This window comes from Amia ocellicauda, chromosome 20 (genome assembly GCF_036373705.1).
Source record: "Amia ocellicauda isolate fAmiCal2 chromosome 20, fAmiCal2.hap1, whole genome shotgun sequence".
In the NCBI taxonomy this organism is placed as follows: Eukaryota; Metazoa; Chordata; class Actinopteri; order Amiiformes; family Amiidae; genus Amia; species Amia ocellicauda.
Genome location: NC_089869.1, coordinates 19,834,113 through 19,849,933, shown reverse-complemented (window position 1 = coordinate 19,849,933; position 15,821 = coordinate 19,834,113). Strand labels below are relative to the sequence as shown.

The window sequence follows — 15,821 nt, the reverse complement described above, 5'->3', positions numbered from 1 at the left end:
GTTACCTGTTACCTGCCAGCTCGACGATGCAGCTGCGGTGCCTTTGCCATGGGTATCGATAGCTTTGTTCTGCTCCAGTCCGTATCCATATGTTCCTTTGACATCGACTTCTGTGATTGACACTTCAAGCATAAGAGTTCCGGGGAGGGGGACAACTGAATGAGAGAGCAGCTAGGTAAGACCTGACTGGTATCTGCCATTTGTTTTAGTCCTGACTTCATAAAAGACAGTAAATATTTTATAAGGAGTGGAGTTATGACTATTTTACAGATTACAGGCTATTAAGTGTGTCGCTGAGGAAATGCGTTCTGTGTTTTGATTATGTAACACGCTGCACAGCGCCATCTGGCACAGGCATAAAAGATAAGAGTTCAAAGAAAGTCGTAGTGTGTCACACGAAGCAGTTTGGTGAGGAAAGTGCACGTCTCACTCTCAAGGAGTAGGGCTTGGCATCTACTCTGTCTCTTGAGTGCGCCACGATCACCCCCCCCCTTTTCTTGAAGCTCTGTATTCCTTGTTTCTATGTCAACAAATGTTCCTTTTTGCAATTATTTTTAAAATGCACTTCATCTGTGACTGAGAAAACCCCCCAAAAAAAAGACAATGCCTCCTTTGAACGGAAACCTTTCAGTGGAAATCGGTAATTAACTGAGATTTTACTTGTATATAGATTTCATATGTTGTCCTGCACCCGATGTGCCTGGGTTTATTGTACGTGCGTTTCACACTGCGTTAATACTGCTGCAGACTCTCTGTTGGTGTTAAACAGAGATCAGAAATCCTTGGCTTTCTGTCGCTGTTTTTTTTTCGTGTGTTTTAAGCCTCTCACCCCAGCCTTTATTATTATTATTATTATTATTATTATTATTATTATTTTATACTTTTATGCTTTATGTAAGGAATGGTGAACAAGGAATTTTATACAAGAATATAATCCTTAAACAATGCTTTAAATGTCTCGAGTAATTTTATAACATGCTTATCCAAAATAATTGAGTTCGGCAGCCAGGAAAGCAGTTAGAAACTAATTTGATCTTGGTGAGACGTTTCAGTGCTGAGCACTAGCAGGATGCCATGTAGGCCTAGTCAAGCCTCATTTAAAAACATCCTAATTTTCTCAGAGGATTCCTAGCCTCTGAACAATTAAACTCCATATTCTCGGTTTTGTGAAGCTCTTTTAAAAGTATCTTTGGACTCTTGTTTTCTCGAAAGCGCATTTGCATACCCAATTGCATTATTTATAGCTGCAATTTCAGACAGGCTTTTATTACCCCTGGTTTCTCCTGACTCAGCAGTGAGGCCCAGTCTTTGCACTGTATCTGGCTTTAGCTTTTGTCTCCGACATGCTCTTTGTAACGTGTTGCCCCAGACTGTGCACAAGAATTGTTTGTATCCCCTTTGTCTGTGTCAATTCAGAGCAAAGATTCTGTTTATTGACAGGGGCAGAATGTGTTCAGGAGTAACCAGGGATTGAAGGCCGTTGACTTCTTGTGATTTTAGTTGGCTGGTCATCCACTTGTTAACAGATTATTTAGCTTTCCTGCCAAGGATAATTTGCCTGTTCAAAAGTTAGTTTCAGATTTCAATTTTGAAAACATGTTTCGCCCCCTGTTGTTTTAAGAGATTTGCTGCTTCTCAGTGCATTTATTCGGTAGGAATGTTAGGTTGTGTTTGTATTTGGCCTTTTATAAGTTATCTGGATTGCTGTGAAAGAAAGTATTCAAATATGTAGTGCAAAATTAATTGTGCGTCTTAATTAGTTTTTCTCTCCAAAATATGCAAACAATATGTCTGAGTTATTAGAGAAACACATCTCTCATTGCCATGGTGGCATTCCCTGATTTTCCTTTTTATTTGTTGTATTTAACCTTGACAACTTTCATATTTAAATAAAAAATACAAAATAATAAGTTTAAGAAAAAAGTAAACATTCGCTGCCTTTCAAGAACTCTGGAACGCAGCCCAGCAAACCTGAACACTGTTAATTTTCCCCCCATATCCTCTTTAAATTTATTGTCAAGCCAAAAATGTCATTTGGACCAGGCATTTAATTTCTCTTAAGAACTTGAGGTGAAGAGGGAATGGGTGGGGGAGGGGGGCTCAACGTTTTGAAATAGTGTTCTGAGAGAACAGGAGTGTGATTTTTATCCTCTTTAGCTTGGTGTACTTGTTGACAGACACATTGGGGAATTGCTATTGTGTTTGTGTGATTGAAAAGAGCCAAAACTGTTTGTAGGATACTGAGGAATCTGCTGAAGATCCAAAAGGTTAATGATGATGTAATTGACATGCCTTGCTGAATTACAAACCTGAACACAGATGTGTTTGTGCTGCAGCCATTCGAATTCCTTGAACTCTGTTCGGTTAATAATGTTAAACTGTAGTCACTTGGATGTAAAACATCTCAATTGGCAGCTTAGTCTTCTTCTGAAACAATCCAACAAGATAACTGAACATAGCATTTACTGTACTGAAAAATATTGAAAACAGAAAGCTGCTCCACAGTTCTCTTAGTAGAAAATAACATGGCTGCTCTTGGATTTGGTTCGTGTCTCTCCTGTCCTTATTATAGCCTGATATAAATAATCTAACAAAGCGAACGCTGACATGACATGTACAGCATGGCCATGTTTTTAAACCAGTTTGCTTTCCAAAAAGAAAGTTTTTGTCCTTTTAATAACTGATTCCTTTCTCCAGGTTGTTCATGGCAAACATGGTTTAATTATTAACCAGAAAAGCATAAATGACCCAAGCTCACCCTAAGCAAATCCAGCCTCTTATAATTCCCAGGAAATTATTAACATTGTTGTGTGCTACTACACCCTCCTCTCCTAGGAGCCACGGAGTCAGCTGTCATTAAGGCAAATAAAGGATGTTGATCAGCATAAGGCTTCACAGTTTGCACTGACTACAATAGCCTTTTATAGGCTGTTGTAATGGCTTCTGTGAGACGGTTAGTAAGTTCAACATGTTAAACGTCTGTGGCATGACAGCGATCATTATACTGATAATTGTGGTCATATTCAGCTCTGATATACTAACTTAAGAAATGGCAAAGAAGCCAGACTTAACTCTAATTGTGTCCGTCCTTTTGATTATTATTATTTTTTACTAGAGTGCAAGTGCAGATTGGATTGTGTTTGTTTTTGTGAGGGCTAGGTCGTTTGTTTGTATTTGTGTGTTTGGTTGTGTGTGTGTTTAGGCTGCATTAGGCTAGTAAACCTATAATTATTTGGTAGTGCTGATTCTATTCTCTCCCCCCGCCATCCCTGTCTTTCCCAAGTTTTCAATCATCTGGTAAAGTGTGCTAATACTTAATGTTGTCCAAGCATGTGTGCAGCAGCCTGGGGGGGTGGTGGTCTGCGTTTTGGAAATTGCAGTGTGTGAGAGAGTTGGGGGGAAGGGGATGTATACTGAGGCTGGGAATATACAGATGATCCTTCACTGCCAACTGCACAGCTGGCTGCTTAATGGTAGCAATCATTGGCAGGCAGCAGTTACTGGGGGAGCCGCAGGCTACTCCAGCCTAGCCTTTCTTTGCAGAAAAAGAAGGGGGTGGGGGGCAGGGGGTTATGTATGTAATTGAGACAGGCATTTAGGGTGGGGCAGGAGCTCTCCGTACCTCAACAACAAATGTTGTAAATTTTAGATTTGACTGAGTGTACAGCGAGATTTGCAGATCACACACGAGAGGAGCTCCCCACCCCCTCTGCCCGCCTGGCGGTGTTTGTTTGGTATTTGTCGGTGCAGTTGGGAGCCAGGATATTAACCCATCAGAGTCATTTCAAGGTTGTTGTAGTCTGAAGTGTCAAAAGGCAAATAATGGGCAGGCTTGCTCGTGCAGTGGAAAAAAGGTGACAGAAATAAAGTGCTGTCCAGTGTCAATTCAGCCTTGTATTAGTTTGAGTGCAGAAAAACAGCCTGTTGTGTAAACCTGTTTTCTATCTAACATTGGCTCATTTCTGTCTCTGTTGTGAAATGTTTTTCCCAGATGAGTAAGGAAAGGATGGAAAGAAAAACTGAGAATTATTCATGGTCATCAGAGATGGCTAGGGTTGACATCAGATATTAATGTTTCCATCTTTGTTCTCCGCGATTTCATGCTTTGATTTCCATTCACATAATAAAGCCGAGAGATTTGTACAGTTATAGAGCGGATACTAAATCTATTGAGTATTTTTAAATCTGTTGTTTAAGAATGAAATGTCTGCTTCAACTTTTATTTTGTTTTTTTAATAGTCTCTATCCTGGTTATTATACATGTGCGATAGATTAAAAAAAAAAATTAAAGCCCCTGTCTTTGTTCAGTCATGTATTTAATTATTATATAATAGAATTCAGAACTGTAAAATATGTTGCTTGTATTAATCTAGCTGCTAGGCTGTTAGCACAATAATTGGGGCTACTTCTTAGTAAGATTAATTTCTGCTCAACTATTCAGCAGGATAAAATGTTGTCAGTTTTATTTGCTTGTTTTGAATGAAATGGGTAGCTTTATTTTCTGAACTCCATGGCCGAAGTACACAAGGATGAGGGAATGATGGGAGAATGTCCATTTGAGCTCAGGGCACACATTTGAAGCTTTGTCTGGTTTCTCTCTAGTCAGGGCTTTGAATATTCTTCTATCCTTAAAAGATGCATTCAAGTATTCACGTCAGTGGCACACAGTGAGAGGCTTTCGGTTGCGTTTAATTATTATTTTAAAACATCACTACCTGTTTACAGTCTGTGTATAAATGCAGCTCCTACATTTACAGTAATGGCAGAGGGGCCTTGAGCTCACACAACTGGCTAGCCTTCACCTTCTCGTCGCTACACCCACCTGTCCGATTTGCAATTATCTCTACCTGCCCGATGTACGCAACCGTAATAGTCAGTCATTTCATGATCTGCTTCCCTCTGTGCAAGCCTGCTTGTTTATTTTAAGTATCAGCAACCAGAAAGCGCAGAGAATACATTGGCCTCGCTAGAGACCAAAAATAGAGTGCGTGGAGGATTTCATAAACAAAATGAAATGACAAAACAACCCTGCTCCTAGTCCCAGGCTGCCCATGCACTGCCTGTTTTAGTGAACACAATTGCTGATACCTTTCGTGACCAGGCCGACGAATTTCTCTCCGGCTCCGCGCTATGAAGGGGGACCTTAAATGAAGGCCGATCGGAGAAGGATCGACGTTCGAGTTTTGTAAGACAAACAGACGAGTGTCACAGAAGTTTAAAGAGTTAAAACTCTCTGACGAGATCAGGCTTGCCTGTGCTTTAACCTTGAGGACTGAAGCCAAGCATTTGCTTACCATGGACTTTGATTTTCACAGTTAGAACAAAAGTCTATCCTGGTCTGTGTCTGTACTTCACTTCGGTACAGCTTATATTGACCTTTCCATGGCTGAGCCTGCCAAACCTAGGTCTACTTGAGTGTTGCAAAACACAAACCACTAGAAACCTCTAACCCTCAGTATTGTGGGTTTTGTTAAAAGTATTAGCTTTGTTACTTTTAGTTATGTATTTATTTTTTGGATTGTTTGATTTTATTGAAATTCTATATATAAATACAGATGTACACAATATTGTTTGTATTATTTCTGTGCAGATGAGTTTTGTTGTTAAGGGCAGAGCTTAAGACATGTGGAAATCATACTGTGGTTGCATCAGACAAAATGTGTTTCTGCAAGTTAAAACCCTGCGGAGATATGTTACCAGTAGGGGTTTGCATTGTTTTTCACGAGTGCAAGTGTTCACACCCGTTTCAGATTACCTTTCAGTCAGGGTGTGGGGAAGTGAAATTTCTGTGGGTTTCCTGTATGTTATCTCGTGAGTATTAGAGACTCATGTTTGCTGTATCGTAGCAATGGCAGAAGATTAGATTTATTTTTTCCTCCCGATTACTACGCTTTACCTCCCTTCCAGTTACTCCTTGGTTGTACGGTGTCTGGAGTGTCTCAGAGAAGGCTGTGTTGTGTAGCAGGCTGCTTTTTGTAACTATCCGGGTGGCCCTTAGAGTGGTTTTCCAGTGAGAAGGTACATTAACCTCATGTACTGCGTGGGGGAAGGTGCATTTTTGTGGTGAGTTCTTCATACATTCCCCTCATTAATGTTTGTTTTTATATGGCTTCCGTTTTGGAGTGTTTTTTTCTCTCCTACCTTGTACCTTATCTAAAGTAGAGCATTACTTATGTGTGAGAGTTTATTTAATGACCCCAGCACTGCGATAAATGTACAGATTTCTTTTTCATGTCTATTACGTGGTATATATATGATTTGGAAGAAGGAGAGTCACCGTGTTAGTAATCTTTAGCAAAGTAAAATACAAATCACTCTTGGAAGTGAGAATTTGAAATATTGTGAGATTACTGCAGATGGTGCAACTTAAGCATGACTTCACCATATGGCACTATAAAAGTTTAACATTACTCAAGGGAATGAATGCTGTAGTGTGTAAGGTTTATTTAGGATGTTCAAAAGTATTGGCTTATCACATTGCACAGAAAGTACTATGTATATTGAGCACTTTCTAGTCACTTTGTGTGTTTAATAAGCAATGATGGAAGTTACATTTGCTAATTTTACTTTAAAACCAGAGGGAAGAAAACATTTAGAAATTTAAATCACAAAAGGCACTTTAAAAAATAATAGACCTTTATTAAGATTGTTAGCTTACGCAGGATAATACAGACACACAATTAAATCTGCTGATGCATCCCACACGAGTCCAGTTCATGATTTCAAAAGTCTTCCGTCTGAATATTGTCATGTGCTTACACGGGTGAGGCTGGCAGCCCAGGATTGTGGGATTGCTGCCTGGCACTGCCTGACACTGACTGCCACTGGCACGGTCATGTCCAAAGAAAACACTTTATTCTAATTATTGATGTTTATGGAAAACTGCGCTCTTGGCTACACTATCCTTACAATGTGAGGATGCAGTGAGTCAGAGCATCACCATGACCGGCACTGAAGTCCTTGAACTATACCAGCAAAATTGTGCCAGCAAACCGCCTCCATCATACAGACCCTTTGACTGAAATGACACAAACTGTAAGCCTGTAGCTACTCTGCATGGGGCAGCACTCATACATTCCCACTGCCATTTACTTAATCTGAAATTCAACAAGTTTCTGAGCCTCTGTTCACTTTATTTGAAGTCTTTCTACTTTGTTTTTTTAAACGGGGAATCCACTTTGAGATTGTGTACCATGTTTAATCTGAATTGGAATTAATGGTACAGAAAGAACACTGCATTCTGGGGAAAAGAGAGGTGGGGGTGCCTGCGGCTGCGGCTTTAGCAGCTAATTCATTATAAATACCAGAGTCTGCCTGCTCCGTGGCGTCAGCCTGGGAAGGTTACTGAGGGGGAGCGATTCGAGTCACTTCACTGACTTCTCCGCTCACGATCGGCTCGCCGGGCTGCCTTGCAGTGTGAGCACATCTCCACTGGATTTCTTTGTCTGACGGTGACTTCTGATTTAAAGGAAGAATTTACACAGCCTTCCCGTATACCCGTCGCACAGGGGGAGAGGAGAGAGGGAATATGTTCAGTGAAAATATAACCAGCATCAGACAAATGAATTCACAGACTCGGTTCCCTGAAGGGCTGAAAATATGCAGGATCACAGGCCTGCCAGTGGCTTAATTCAGGGGTGTGTAGTTTATGCATAGACATCCTTTTTATTCCTGCAGAAAATGTGGTAATTGTGACATGAGAGAGAGTGTTTGTCTCTAGTCCCCACCCCAGAGAGTTTTAATTTATTAAATAGTTCTGAATGTTTGAATTCCTATTTCATATTGACCATACAGAAATTACATGTACCAACTGTATAGGCCTAGGCCTGTTTGGACTCTTCAGTGTTTGTAAACAGGATTTATTTAAGCAGGATTGTATGTACAATATAGTTATAATTGGTTATTCTGTAAAAATCTACAGATTGTTTTGGAAAATAAACAAATGAAAATAAACTAGGGACTTGGGTATAAATAGGCCTTATACTGTATCTTCAATAGATTTTATATAATATACTTGGGATTTAAAACAAATATTTTGTATTAAAGTTCTTCCAAATGTTACTGGTATCAGCCTGGATACCTGTGAATTAATTAATTGTTCAGTAATTTTTAGGAGTGCTAATTTGCTGTCTTATTGGGCTCCTTTCTGGAAATTTGATTTATCAGTGCAGAGCAGCAGGGAGATGTTGCTTCAAGACAAGTGGGGGGTTTCAGATGGGAAACGCTAATAGGCTCCACGCTGTAGTGGAGCTGCTGAAACACAGTGCTGCAATGTTTTTATTCAGCTTGCGAATGCCCTAGAGAATAACCTTAACGCTCATTGCATCACTCTTGCAGTGAGGGGGGAGAGCTGTGCCGATGAACTAAAAGGAGATTGCTAAGAAGAAAATGTTGACTTTGTTTATTTATTGTATTTTTAAATCTGGAATTGTGTGTTGTGGGTTTTGTGAAAAATCGTATGTGTATATAGGTTGGAAGCACTGCAATTCATCCTGTTGCATAGCTACAACACATTAACTTGCCAAGGTCAGATTCATATTCAGCTGGGGATACAGATCCCCCTGCTTTCTGTGATGCTGTGTCTCTGAAGTAGTTTTCTGCATCTTTTAAAGCAGCAATAGATAAATTAATCCAGCAAACCATGTGACTTGAAAGCAATCTGGTGCAGTGTGCAGAGCTTGCATTATAACTAATTGATGGTTGCCCTTCTTGCTTTACAGATTTCTTATTGGCGGCATGCCTGTTGTTTCTGAAAGACGTTACTTGGCAGGCCCTTTTGTCCTAATTTTAAAGCTTTTATGTAGCATGCAGTCTTCCAAAAACATAGGCTTACGTTTCAGGGAGATTAGAGTCGAGAAGAAGGAATTTACTGTATGTGTGAAGAATTGTTTATCGAGCAGGACCGCTGATGGGAGGGAATGCACTGTTAAAATAAAGCATTCAATTTCTTTTAGAATCATAAAAAGCTTTATTACGTGTAAAAGAGAAAATACGTGCATGTTTTTAATAGCAATGCAGGCTCACTTGCATCTGAAGCTGTGTAGGACCTGTGTAATGCAGCATTTGGCGGAATAAAACACAAAATGCCTGGTATGTAGGATGTTCCTTATTAGCAATTAATTTACTGTCTTTGAAAAAATAACAGATATTCCTGCTAGGTTTTAGAATCTTCTCAGGTTGGACAGCAGATGAAAGCCAACTCTTGTCAAGATGCACATTGTTTTTAATATATGCGCTTTGAGTTTCTCTTTGTAATTTGCTTATATTTGGGTAATTGATGGAAAATTTAATCTGAAACAATGTAGAAATTATATTTATAATCTCCTCAGTGGAATGCCAAGCGATCCTTATAATAAAGGTCTGTGCCTGATTTGACGATATTACTTGCAGTACTTGAGTATAGGAGGAATAATAAATATTAATTATGCCATTTACTGTATGTAAAGTAAGTAACTGATGCTAATTGCAGATGAACACGAGACACTCCAAATTAGGTGGAAGTCCATACACAGGCCATATCTACAAAATACAACAAATCAATATATATGCACAGCAACTTTCCAAGCATAGTGACTTCACAAAACAATGTGTATGATAAACATCTCGGTCTAATAAACAGTTCATCACCCACGACACAGTCACTTGCCAGCTTGTCTTTGAGGAATAACCTTATTGTGGTCCTCAAGGGATCCCCGAGGTATAGTGGAGCTGTAATCCGTCTGCTGTTAAATCTGTCTCTGTGAACCGACTTGGCTTGTTACAAAACAAACAAGCATGTCTTTGGAGACCATCACTAACGAAACTGAAATGACAGGTATTGTAGAATCGTCTGAACATCTAAAGCTGAAAATGGCTTTAGTTTTAATTAATTTATCAATGTTGTTTTCCTGCTTGCTGTCCTAGTATAGCGCAGAAAGTATCGAAGTGTTGTTTAAACCTAAAAGGTGTTAAGTGCATATATTTCATTAAAGTGTTATCTGGTTTAGATCTATGGAAAAAGATAGCTTGTTTATTGTATAATGTTGTATTATTTTGGATTTATTTATTTGGGCTTGTAGATTTTCTATAATAGTTATTTCTGTTCTCTTTAACTTGCTCAGGATTAATTTTGATCTAGAGCTTTCTGAAAAAAAAATGTTGTTAATCCTCGAGTGAAAGGTATTAAGTGTCTGATCTTTGTATTAGTCAGTGAGACATTGTTTGTCATATTTGTTATCACATTTACCTTGCTGTTCCAGCTGTAATGAGGCCAATTGTCTATTTGCATTTCCTATCATTACCTTAAACACATTTCTCGAACAAAACAAATGGCATTAGCAGCAGGAGACGTGCCTATAATTAATGGTTTTATTAAAAATAAAGCAAATAAGTCTGAGTGGATAACCACATTTTCTGTTCTTCCGTAACCCTGTCCTCCCAGACTATGAGCGAAAGAGGCTTTATATTTATAGCTTTTTTTATTTGAAAAAATCAGGCTATTCCATTGAAGTGTTCCATACAGACGGCCGTTGGTTTGCTATGGTCACAAAAATTCAAAGAAATGTTTAAGACAATTAATGAGGATATTTTATCAGAGAGCAATTTGAAACGCAAGATAATTTAGCTTAATGCAGTCTTTGTTTTTTTTTCTGGGAATCAGCGTCGTTGTGCAGCAGCCAATCCAGCTCGTTCAGTCCCAGCTGTATGTGGCCAGCAGACCTGCAGTAGTTAGTTCTGACATTTGCATTTTTTAGGTCATCAATGAGCCTATTAATCTGATGAGTGGGGATACATTTCAACCTTTAAACTGTTAGTATGTAATAAATATTTCATACTCCCAATAGATGGCAAGTTAATGTTTTCCAGGGGAAGTGCTGTGCTATTAAAAATATTTCCCACAGGAAGTTGTTTGAGAAATTCTAAAGTGCTGTGGAAATGAACACCACACACTGTGCATGAGCAACTGGGTGAGGTCCTGAGGGTTTGAACATGTCTGATCATTCTTAATTTTAGATTTCCACATACACTGTGAATTTGTATTTGAAAAATAAGTGTTCCATTTCATATGCTTTTCTAAATAGTTCAAAATTTTACCAAACATAAAATCGATTCTTTAAAATGGGCTAAGATGCTTCATTGTGCAGTTTGTGCATACAATCATAGGTACAATAATCTGCAACAACTGCTCAGTTTAATTTTTTTACACATCCAGTGATATGAGCAATAATCATTCATGAGGGAGGCAAAATAAGTCTGCTGTTCTGCTTGGCTCAAAACAGACCAAGAAACAAATCGCAGCTTACGTTTATTTTCAATTAGTTGTTAATGTATTGTATTGTAGTGTGGTATATCGAGGACCTCAATTATGCTATTTGAAGAAACAACCCACTTAATAACAGTCTTGCTTCCACTGTTTCAGTGGTACAGAAAACGTACTGTCAGGAGAAACACTTCTGTATTGTTCAAACTTTATAGATACAGATGGGCTTGTGTGCTTGTGTGTGTATAGACAGAGCTGTCTCTCTCTCTAAATAACTTAGTCATCTAACTATCACTGTCTGTGTGTCTGTCTGTGTATAAGATGCAGCAAGCTTTTAATGTTTTCTGGGGAATACTCCAAGGATGATCTCATCATGCGGTGCTGGGCGAAGACCTAATGGATGAGATCATGATAGCTTAATAGTTGTATTTGTGATTATGAATGCTTATGCAATCCACAACCTACATTACTATACATTATTGCCTTGTTTGTGGTGGGAATCTACATTTCTTTAGACATAGCAAACTGTGTAACTAAATACTTTCTGAACATTTCCTTGGTATACAGATCTTTTATAGGTGTTGTAGTTTAACCAGCAATGTTTGTATAGACACTTATAGTCTAATTGCATAGTGACAAGCACAGCAGGATGTAATGTCTTCTTTCACAATACTGGATAGTATCCTCTGCTTATATTCTCCAACTAGTTTTTGCATAGAATTTCCTTTAATGAAATCTCAAATATGAATGTTGTTGCACTTGCAGTTTTGACCACTAGGGGGTATAACTTGGTTTTCCTGGCCTCCCTAATTCCATCCCCCTTGAACAGCTTTTTGTATGTAAGGCATAAAGAATACTGAAAGAAAGTCTGGTTACAAATACACTTTTAATGAGCTACACTTATGTATAGTGTTAATCGATTGTTAGTTTAAAAAACAACACGCACAATGAAAAGCCTTAAAGAATGTTAACTCTCATCTTGTAACGTGGTCAGTACATTTTAGAACATTTAAGCAAAGTGATGACCAACCCGAAATGTTTACGTTGGCACAAGAACAAACATGAAAAATCTACGAGATTTCATAGCCACGAATTTACATCACAAGACAGTTGACCGTGGTCTCCCTCTTATCTGTCTGTTCCTTGAGTGAGAAAAGTGGGCCTGGTGAAGTGGAAACAAAGAAGCAACTGTGTGAACTCAAGTGACTTCCTCTGTGTTCTTGAGGAGGATTAGAGATATCTAGAGAGCTGTGGTAAGGCAGGGTCACTAAGCCGATGTAGAGTAATCCAATCTGTCTATAACGAGGCATACCTATATAATCTTCATAATATCTTAATGGTTATTTGCTACCTGGAGTGCCGTCGAGAAAGTTTGAGCCGAGTGTCTCTGGCTGCCTGGTGGAGACGGCGGCACAGGACGCCGCTCCAAGAACTGTCAGCTGCACAGGTGGTGGTGGTTCTTGTTGTGGTTGTTTTGTGTGTGTGTGTGTGTGTGTACCTAACCTATTTAGCTGGATATTGATTCAGGTTTAAAACCGGGATTTCGTACTTAAACTGGGATGCAGTACAAACACCGAACTACAAAAACGCACGCCCTTGTTTTCGGATCTTTGGATTTATTCCTCACAATACTTATTAGTTTGCAGCTTCTGCACATCGAAATAATACCAATTCTGATCTGAACACATACGCTCATTGGAACGAGAGCAGTTTTCTTTACATAACAGGCCAAATATAACCACAGCCCTGTAGCCTTTGACTCAAATACCTGAAACAGCAGTTTACAGTATCTTCCTGTTAATGGCAGTCTATAATAAGCATTTTTATTCTTAATCTTGATACCCAGTTTAAATTCAGCCATGCCATGAAATATAAATAGTTTTATTTGTGGCTAGAGTGTCGCACTTCAGAGAGGCTTTACGAAAGAAAGGTTTGTATTTTCTGCGAATGTTTTGTCTCTGGTGTTGCAGGATTTGAACTGAGGTGTTGCTGGTGTTGTATGCATCTTAATGTAGCTTGCCAGAATGGTAATTGAAGGTCATGGATGGTTTGAGAATGGCAATACAGCGGTGTTTAATCCCAGAGGGGAATAGCAGTGCCAGGAAACGAAGACAGGCCTGTTTTTCTTTCATAAGATAATGCCACAGATTGCCTGACAGTTCAGTGTACATCACTCAGATGTAGTCCGGCCTAATAAACTGATCTGCCACCGACGCTGTCGTGTGTAGTGTTTGTGTAGATAAATATGAACCGAGACTGCAGGAGCTCAGACTGTGAGGGGGCATTGTGTAACAGTTCATTCCCCATTGTAAATCTTGTTAGTTCAGAAAAGGATTGGAATTGGAGGGGGTGGGGGGTTGGGTATAGCACAGAATGTCCTGCTGCAGCATTTTGCCATCTGGATTGAGATGAGCAACTCTTATTACTAGTCTTTCATGGCCATATTCGTCACCCTGCTGACAGCCTGCTTGCTGAACTTGTGAAGCAAGCACCGAGTCTTTTTTTCAGAGTTGAATACGACTGCTTTGCAGCCCAAGGTGTCCTTGCCTTTCAAAGCGACATCATCTGGAGTGATTTCTTGAAATTGTAGCAGATGAGGCTGCTGAGCCGAAGTTCACCCCCACCACCCACACACACTAGTGAGGTAAATTTCACTAGTGCGTCAATGTTTTGATACTGTTTTTAAATTTTGTGTGAAAGAGGCTTGAGAATCTGTGAGGATAATTAATTTTCTAGCGTGATTTAGTCATGTTCTGCATGAAAGGCCTGCCCTGTCTCTCATAATTGTCTACAAATGTGTATCCTGCTGTATTTATATGTAAATTATTTTACAATGTTAGATCTCCTGTTCTCACCAGTTGTACCTACTTGAACATCTCTAATTTTGTCAACCTTATTGTTATATTTGTAGACCATTCTCATCTTCTCTTCTACCTCAATGTTGTTACTCTTGTAATGTTATGTGCGAGTATTACATCTCAGATATCATAATAAATGAAAATTCAATGAGTATGCTTAATATCTTGGAGAAACCTTTACATAAAAAGGAAAATGTTTAAAACGCCATAGTACTACAGTACAACAATTAGGAACTGGCCATGTGACAGAGCTTCAGCCAATTATATGATGACCGTGAATTTAAGGATTAACTCGGTGACATCTCGGGATAGGTTTGCTGTTTGTAGGCTAGCAGCCAGCTGCCAAGCGGATTACAGAGGTCTAAGTCCCACCAGTAAAAGGGACCTAGCCCTATAACTGGAAAGTTCACCTCTGTCAATCGTTAAGTCCAGTCCTCAGAGACTCCTGTTTTGATCAGGTTTAAGATTATAGCTTTTGTTTTGACAACGAAAGAGTTCAAGTGAACTGTATCTCCTGACACAGAAACCTGCTTTCCACTGCCTAACCCTGGGCATGCATAAATTGTACTTTACCTGGAACCTTTGCTGCTGCTGTTGTTTGTTCTGCCCCAGCCAGGGACTGTTTGGAGTTTAGTTTAATCTTTCCAGTGAATTCAGAAGAGAAGAACCTGTATATTCAACACCACTCCTGCCAGTTTATTTATGAAATGCTTCAAAAGTATTTAACAAAGGTATCGGCAGTACAGTACTGTGTCTGGGTAATTGCTTTTGTAGGTGGTTTGCATCATGATATTCACCAGCATTTGAGTGGGTGTTTTTGTTAGTGAAAGTGACAAGACACAAAAAACGCTTGTTAACCAGCTCAAGGTAAACTGAAATAAATAAAACGGAAGTACAGACGACACTATTCAAATGCTTCCTCACCATCAACTTTAACCCAGATTAACAAACACACCTTGTTTAACCTGAAATGTTACAATATGTTTTGCTCACATTATCCTCTTGTTGACAAGACAAATAATTCAAAAGCATAGAGCTTTCCTTAAGACAGGAGATTTAACCACCTGACGTAGGCTCCTATCTTGGTTCTTGGAGTCTGTGTGTGTGTCTGTGTGTCTGTGAGGTCTATAATTACATTTCACTGTTGTAAATGCATCATTTTAGGAACTTGAAGGGACAGCTGCTTTTGGTTCTTTAAATAACCATACAATAACATTCATAATGTTGGTCTGAGTCTTTTTTTTTCTTTTTCAGGAATCCAGGAATAAGGCAAAATATATTTAAATTTTTAATGCAGCAGATTTTCTTTTAACTGCACATAAATGTTGACTTTGCTTATCGGAGATTGGTGTAAATGAAACCGAGAAACGAATAGTCGTGTTGGGCCTACAGCAGTGTCTTATTACAAAGTCTGTGTGATGGGGGATATTACTCTTCCACAATCATTTCCTGCCACTACCTGCTCCAGATCAGTAGGCGTCTGTTGGCTCTGGGTAATCTGCAGTAGTTAACAATCCCTTATTGTGGGTGGTGAGTAAAAGCTCTTTGAAACCTCACACCTCCCCACCCTGGGCTACAGAGATCTTCTGTAGAAACCTGCCTCCTAGCTGGGCCATGAAAGAGAGGGTGTGGGAATCCCAGACTTGTCAAAGGACTTGGTTTCCACATCCGTGTTCCTCTAATTCCACATGGGACACAGCTGAAGAGGCGGCTTGTATGATGCT

The 15,821-nt window shown here is 39.3% G+C and overlaps 1 protein-coding gene across 5 annotated transcripts in view; it reads left to right on the top strand.

Annotated features, from left to right (window-relative positions):
* jmjd1cb (jumonji domain containing 1Cb) overlaps positions 1-15,821 on the top strand; it is an 89,919-nt gene that overhangs the window by 37,461 nt on the left and 36,637 nt on the right. The gene's annotated exons all lie outside the window — the stretch shown is intronic.